The 6250-nt window shown below is 50.7% G+C and overlaps 1 long non-coding RNA gene across 4 annotated transcripts; it reads left to right on the top strand.

Moving 5' to 3' along the window:
• Positions 1–3514: 3514 nt before the first annotated feature.
• LOC140255127 (uncharacterized) lies at positions 3515–4865 on the top strand. Of its 4 annotated transcripts, none has more exons than XR_011904400.1 (6): positions 3515–3564; positions 3649–3702; positions 4009–4082; positions 4211–4260; positions 4397–4539; positions 4764–4865. It is a non-coding gene; the product is annotated as an uncharacterized lncRNA (long non-coding RNA). The 4 variants fall into 4 exon arrangements; XR_011904399.1 differs by having other exon boundaries at positions 3649–3920; positions 4214–4260; XR_011904397.1 differs by having other exon boundaries at positions 3649–3920.
• The last annotated feature ends 1385 nt before the right edge of the window (positions 4866–6250 follow it).

Below are 6250 nucleotides of genomic sequence, written 5' to 3'. Positions count from 1 at the left end.
CATGGGGGAATTGAACCTTTGTTAGTGAAAATGTGAGATGCAAAACTTTTAGACTACTTTCCACCTCCCCTCTTTACTTTCTGGCTTGGAAATGTTGTAACATCCGTAAGTAATGAAGATACAGCTTTATAGCACATACAGCAGAGTCACCAATAGTTCTTTTAGTGTAGCTTTTGTAGGTTGCCAGTCACACTATTGATTATACAAAAAGAGATCTGATTCCTTTAAATGATTGTTTTTAAAGTACACCCGATTTTAAAGTTTACTCCCCTTCACTACCTGCTGTTGTTGGAGGTAACGTAACACTTCCATCAGAAAGATGCTCTGCTCACTTAATTGATGAAAAATGAATGTTAAGTTTAAATAATAAAGAAATAGAGAAATATTACAGATTGAGTCTGAAGTTAGTCATTGCTATATAGATCCCTGTTTTTTTGTATCACAGCATTTGATCATGAATTCTGCACCCTACTTTAAATATTTCTACCGGTTCCTGAAGGTGGCTTGAAGAACCGCTTATCCCAAATATCTCAACCTAGAAGCCAGCCTCTCTCGATAGCTTTAGACTTCAGGTTATAATGTGCAAAAGGGAATGAGAAGCAGGGGATCCGGCAGATGACTACGCCTAATTCGGATAACAGATTAACACCAGGAAATGAAGCGCTGGAAATCACTGCCGATGGTGACCAGAGTTTCTCACCGTGTCACTGAACGTGTGAGAAATAGCACAGGTTGGCAAAGCGACAAGGGGCTATTGCATCTGTGCACCCAGCCTGGACGACCACGGTCTGCTCACTGCTGTCCAGTGCTGCACAGCGCTCGTACGCCACTCCAGTGACTTTCCAGTGATGAGTGAACTATATATTTCATGTGTCTATTAAGTTGCCTATGGAAATTACAGCTATTTATATCATGAAATAATATGGTGTGTATATATATATATATATATATAAAGACTGGTTTTTATTCTAACTTTAATGTATTTTGTTTGTGTATTGTACCGACAACTTCAACTACTGAGGTGTAACCTGTTTTGTTGGTTTGCGATTCTGTTCTTTTTTTTTTTAATGTACTTTTGTGTGTGTGTGTAACTTTTATATTTACTGAAGTAAAGGTTGTTTTTGTGTAAGCATTTTAAGATTAAAAAAGAAAAAAAAAACAAACCTAATTTTGTTTCTCAAGTTCTCTCTGCTAAAACATGCAGTAGAAAGAAATTTGTATTGTTAAATGATCCAATTAGTTGTTAAATGTGAACGCGTGTCTGTTTTCACGGGGAGGGGAGAAAACCCTGCTGAAAACGTGTCTGAAATCCCAGCTGCAGAGAGCTTCTGGCGTTTGCCAACCGTTTCCCGGCTGTGTCAGGATGCAGTTTGGGTATTACCGAATCAGCACTAGTCCTGTTTTACAGTTTCATTTCTCAGTTCCATCTTTTCATCACCTGTCACGTACCTTATGAGGCTGCGTGTTTGGGACAAGGTGAATTTAGATGACATTGTGTGAAAACGGGGCAGAACTCATCCGTTACGGCTGACGCGGGCCGAGCGCGGCCAGGAAAGCCCGCAGCAGCCGGGGGGAGGGCGAGTCGGGGGGGGGGGGGGCGAGCCAGGGAGGGGGGGCGAGCCGGGCTGGGCCGGAGGGAGAGCGTCGGGCGGCGGCGCTGAGCCGCGGGGGGCCGGGAGCCCCGCTAGGAGTCAGCGCAGCCCCGGCTAGGGCGGAGGGAGCGGCCGCACCGCCGGGCCGCTCCGTGCCGGCTTCGCGCTGCGCTCGGCCGGCCGTGCCCTGCCCCACGAGGGGGCCCGTGCGCTCCGCAGTTCCTTTTGCACCCCGTTTCTGGAAGTGAGAAACAGCGACAGCTCGTCGGAAATAACTTGCGATAGGTTATCGGAACCGGCCCCGCGCTGTTCCGTCTCACCCGAGTTCACGAAACGCGGATCGCTCAAGCCGAGCGGGGCGCGGAACCCGTACGCCAGCGCCCACTTCGTCCACCTCCGCCGAGCAACCCCGTTCGCTCAGGCCGTTCGTTTAGAGCTGTGACGGAGCTCTGACGGCGCTGCTTCGTAAAAAGAGGCAGTTAAAAGAAATGAAGCGAGAGACCTTCAGCTCGCTTTCGAAGTGACGACTGTGCAGACGGATGGATTTCACCCAGATGGAGAGAAATATCATGTTTAGCTTCTATTTTCTTCACTGGAATAAATATTAGGGTCCTGGCATTAGAAAGCTCTTCGTCTTGTTCTTATAAAATCTATTAACTCACAAGTCCCACTCTTAACGTAGCCGAGCAGACGGCCGCTTTGATCTAAGCGACAGGTAGTTCGGCAGCAGCTTCGCTTTCCCTCGTGCGCGTCCCGTTGCGCCCTAAGCCCTGGGTAACAATCCCGGTCGCGTGTATTAAAAGATGCGAGCGTTCTTAAAGTAGCGACAGCTCACAGCAAGAGTCGTAAGCTGCGCGCTACGACTCTCTTTGTCTCCCATAACAACTCGCATACAGCGTCCGAGTAAGCGTCAGGACTTTTCTCGGCCGCGAGAGGAGCCGTCCCCGAAGTGACGCTCGTCCCGCAGAGCACCGCGACGTTTCGCGTGTCCTTCGCGGGATCTCCCACCTCACTCCGCACGTTCAGATCTCCCTGCTTTCCCGTCTGATGCTGCCGATGGCTGTGTAAAATACACGTGTAACAGCGTGCAATAAAAACATTCACACTTCTACCATCGTAGACATGAAAATGAGCGGAGTCCAACTTTCGGGAGTTTCGATTAAGAAAGAAACCACCATTGAAAGTGTCTTTGAATACAGCAGTCTTTACAGAGTACCCGTGTCCTTTACTGGAGACAACTGCAATCTCACTGGAAGCATTCCAGCTGATGTTTGCGACACACGAGCGCAATCCCAAGCGACACCGTACGGAACCGCTCGCAAAGCTACGCTTCACATTTTACCGGTCAGCAATTTTCTGTAGCGCATCGCAAACCCACCGGGGAATCCGTCACATCCCCGCTGCCATGTTTTCACTGCTGCCTTCGATCACGTTTTCTGGGTCAGGTCCAAAGTATTCACAGGTTCAACACATCTTTTTTGTTTGTTTGTTTTGTTTGGTTGGTTGGTTGGTTGTTTTTTTTTATGAATGGGGGAAGGAAAGGGGAGTAGAGACAGTACGAAGCAGAGGCCGCTGGAAAGCGTTAAGGCCGGGGACATTCTTTGGAAGGGTGTGGTGAGACGCAAAGCGAGTCGTTTGAATGAGGCACAATGATTTCACTTATTAATGAGTCTCACAATGAAGTGGGGACAAGCGCACTACAAACTTGAATTGAAATGGCAGTTCAAATCCTTAGTTCAGATCGGAAGTCCGCGTGTCGAGCTGTCAAAGCTCCCGGCCGGCGCTAACGAGGTAACGACTCCCAGGTGCCGCGGAGGCGCAGCCGCCCGGGCACAGCCGCGACTGGTTCGCAGCCGGGGGCGGGTCCTCCCCCTACGCCTCTTAAGCTCCTCCGGAGGCCGTAGGGAGCTGTTAGAGGGATCCGGGATTCCATAGAAGATGGTAGTCGGCGTGGGCTCCGCTTCTTCGTCAGGTTTCGGTGCTGCTGGGGCTGCTTTTGTTACGGGACTCTGAGCTTGGGGTTTTTTTGTAACGTTCTCTTTGTGTTTTGTTTCAGGTTGCGGTGGGACGTCTCCCGGTGAAGATGAGCACGAAACGGTGAGTCGTTCAGGTACGAACGAGAGCGAGGAGGCTGTGAGTTCCGGGGAGCCGTTCGGGGCCGTCTGCCCGCAGCGGGAGGCAGCCGGGCCGCCGGCGCGGAGCTCCCCCGGCTTCTCGGAGCCGGGTTAACGCCGTCGCCCGGCCGCTGTCGCGTTTTCGGAGGGGATCACCGCTCCTTTCTCCGTGTCGAGGCGCCGTCAGCCCCCTCGAGGCTTTTCAGCGTCCTCGGTAAGAGGGAGCGGGATGGGGCCGTATTCTGGGAACGCAAGGGTGCAGCCACTCAAGGGCTGCTGAAACAAGTTTTTTCCTATCGCAGGCCGAGCGGAGGCTGCAGCGGAGCATCTCGTCAGCCCGAGGCGGCGAAAGCGGCGAGCGTTCGGGATCCGCTAGGTAAGCTCTCTGTTCTCGAGTCTCGCTTAAGGCGGCCCCTTCCTCTTCCACCGACAGGAGCCAGGTGGCTATTTCACCCCCGACCCTTTATTTATAATTTCAGAAGCGCGATTTTGTCCTTCTGTCAGCAGGGAGAAGAGAGTATTGCAGTCGTCAGGATAAGCACCTTGGAGATACGGTAAGAGAGCCCTAAGGTATCCCCTGAGCGCTCTTTGCCTAGAGCTTAGCGGGCTACGCCTACGTCCGCTTTGGCAGCAGGCAGAAGCGAGCCCTCCAGAGGTTTGTATGGTGTTTTTTTGTGCTGTTTGTTCCAGGCAAGGCGGACGAGGAAGGACGGACAGCCCAAAGGAGCGCAGCCTTAAGCGAGGGAGCGAAGAGCAGTCCGCGTAAGCGTCATCTCCCCAGGTGGCACGGTGCGGGGCCAGCAGGCTGCGGATGTGAGCGAGAAGCAGAGCAGGTGAAGTTGGGTGTGAAGTGGTGGAGGTTGTCATGTGTTAATAAATGTGTGAGTGTATATAATAATTATAATATATACAATTATATTATTTGCCTTAAATAATGATTGTATATAATGTAATGCTGTAATTCCTTACACATTTATTATATCTGATGGGCTGTTTGGAGAGTTTGGTGAGTGTTTTCTGGGGTTGTTTAAGGATTGTCTTTGTTTTTTTTTCACAGGGTGAGCATTGCAGCAGAGCATTGAGCCTTGGGACCCGGCTGTTTCTCAGCAGTAGTTTGAAGAGCAGAGTTGGCCTCGCATGGGTGCACTTGTGGAGTGAGGTGAGTGTCCTTTATTTGTTGGTTAGTGTGTGGTGCCTTTTGGTGTTGGGGATTTTTTTTTTTGGTGCTGGTGTGTTTAGAGCACTGTGTGTGTGGTGGGACTTGTGGTTAGTTTGGTTCACTTAGGGGGTGATAGTTTTTTTTTTGGTGGTGGTGTTAGTTAGATTCACTTAGGGGGTGCTAAGTTTTTGTTTATTTTGGTGGAGGTGTTTGGTTCACATAGTGGGTGATAGGTCTTTTTTTTTTTTGGTGGTGGTTTTAGTTGGGTTCACTTAGAGGGTGGTAGGAGGTGTTTGTGTTTTTTTTATTTTTCTGTCTTTGTGTTGTTGTGACTTTGTCCAGGGGGGAGAACACAGCTCACACTGGGTGACTGCTCTGGTCACTTAGTGTGGGCTGTGTTCTCCCCCCTTGAAATAATGCTAGAGACCCGGTTTTGCACTATCTTTAAAAAGATATAAATTTTTTTTATTTGGGTGGGATGGTGGGTGAAACACAGTGGCAGTTTTTTTTTGGCCCCTCCCCTGCCCCTCTGGGGCCCCTCCCCTCCCCTGCCCCCTTGGGGCCCGCCCCCTTGGGGCCCCTCCCCTCCCCTGCCCCCTTGGGGGCTGCCCCCCGTGCCCCCTTGGGGCTCCACCCCTGCCCCCTTGGCCCCTCCTCTGCCCCTTTGGGGGCGACCTTTGCCCCCTTGGGGCCCCTCCCCTGCCCCCTTGGCAACCCCTGAGTGGGGTTGTTGGGCCCTGCCCTTTTGGGGGCCACCCCTGCCCCTCGGGTCCCCCCCTATGTCCCCTTGGGTGTTGCCCCTGAGTGGGTGTCTGAGGGCAGCCCCTCTTTCCCCTTGGGGGCTGCTCCCTGAGTGGGGTGTGGGGGTGCCTCTCTTCCTTGAGGCCCAGAGTGGCTCCTTTGTAGTGGTGGTGCTCTTAGTCTTGAGGGAAGGAGCTTGAGTGAGGAGGAGCTCTGTTCTGCATCCTGCTGAAGAAGAAGACTTGGTTTAATTCAAGCCTCAGGTAAGATCTTTTTGAAACAACTTTAGCTCTGTGCCTAAGGGGTTCTATGGGGGTTTACAGTTTACAAGATTTTGGGTAAGTGGCTGAAGGTGAAATACACTGATATGCAATGCCACAGAGGCATAAGTCCTGACTGTGCTATGGATGCATTACAGTATCAACAGTGTAGGTAGGCTGAGTGGTTACAGAGGAGGGAAGCTGCTACATGTTCTCTGTAACATTATTGCCATTTCCTCTTAGTGAGGAAAAAATAGAACCTAACAGGGAAATAAATGGAAATGCTTGTGCAAGCTGTTGAGAGAGCTCTCTGAGACTGACTCTAATATTAATATACTAAAAAAATGTAGAAAACTATCTGTTTGTGGGCAGAGTTTTACTCTG

This window comes from Excalfactoria chinensis, chromosome 7 (genome assembly GCF_039878825.1).
Source record: "Excalfactoria chinensis isolate bCotChi1 chromosome 7, bCotChi1.hap2, whole genome shotgun sequence".
Lineage (NCBI taxonomy): Eukaryota > Metazoa > Chordata > Aves > Galliformes > Phasianidae > Excalfactoria > Excalfactoria chinensis.
This window is presented reverse-complemented; position numbering and strand designations above follow the sequence as displayed.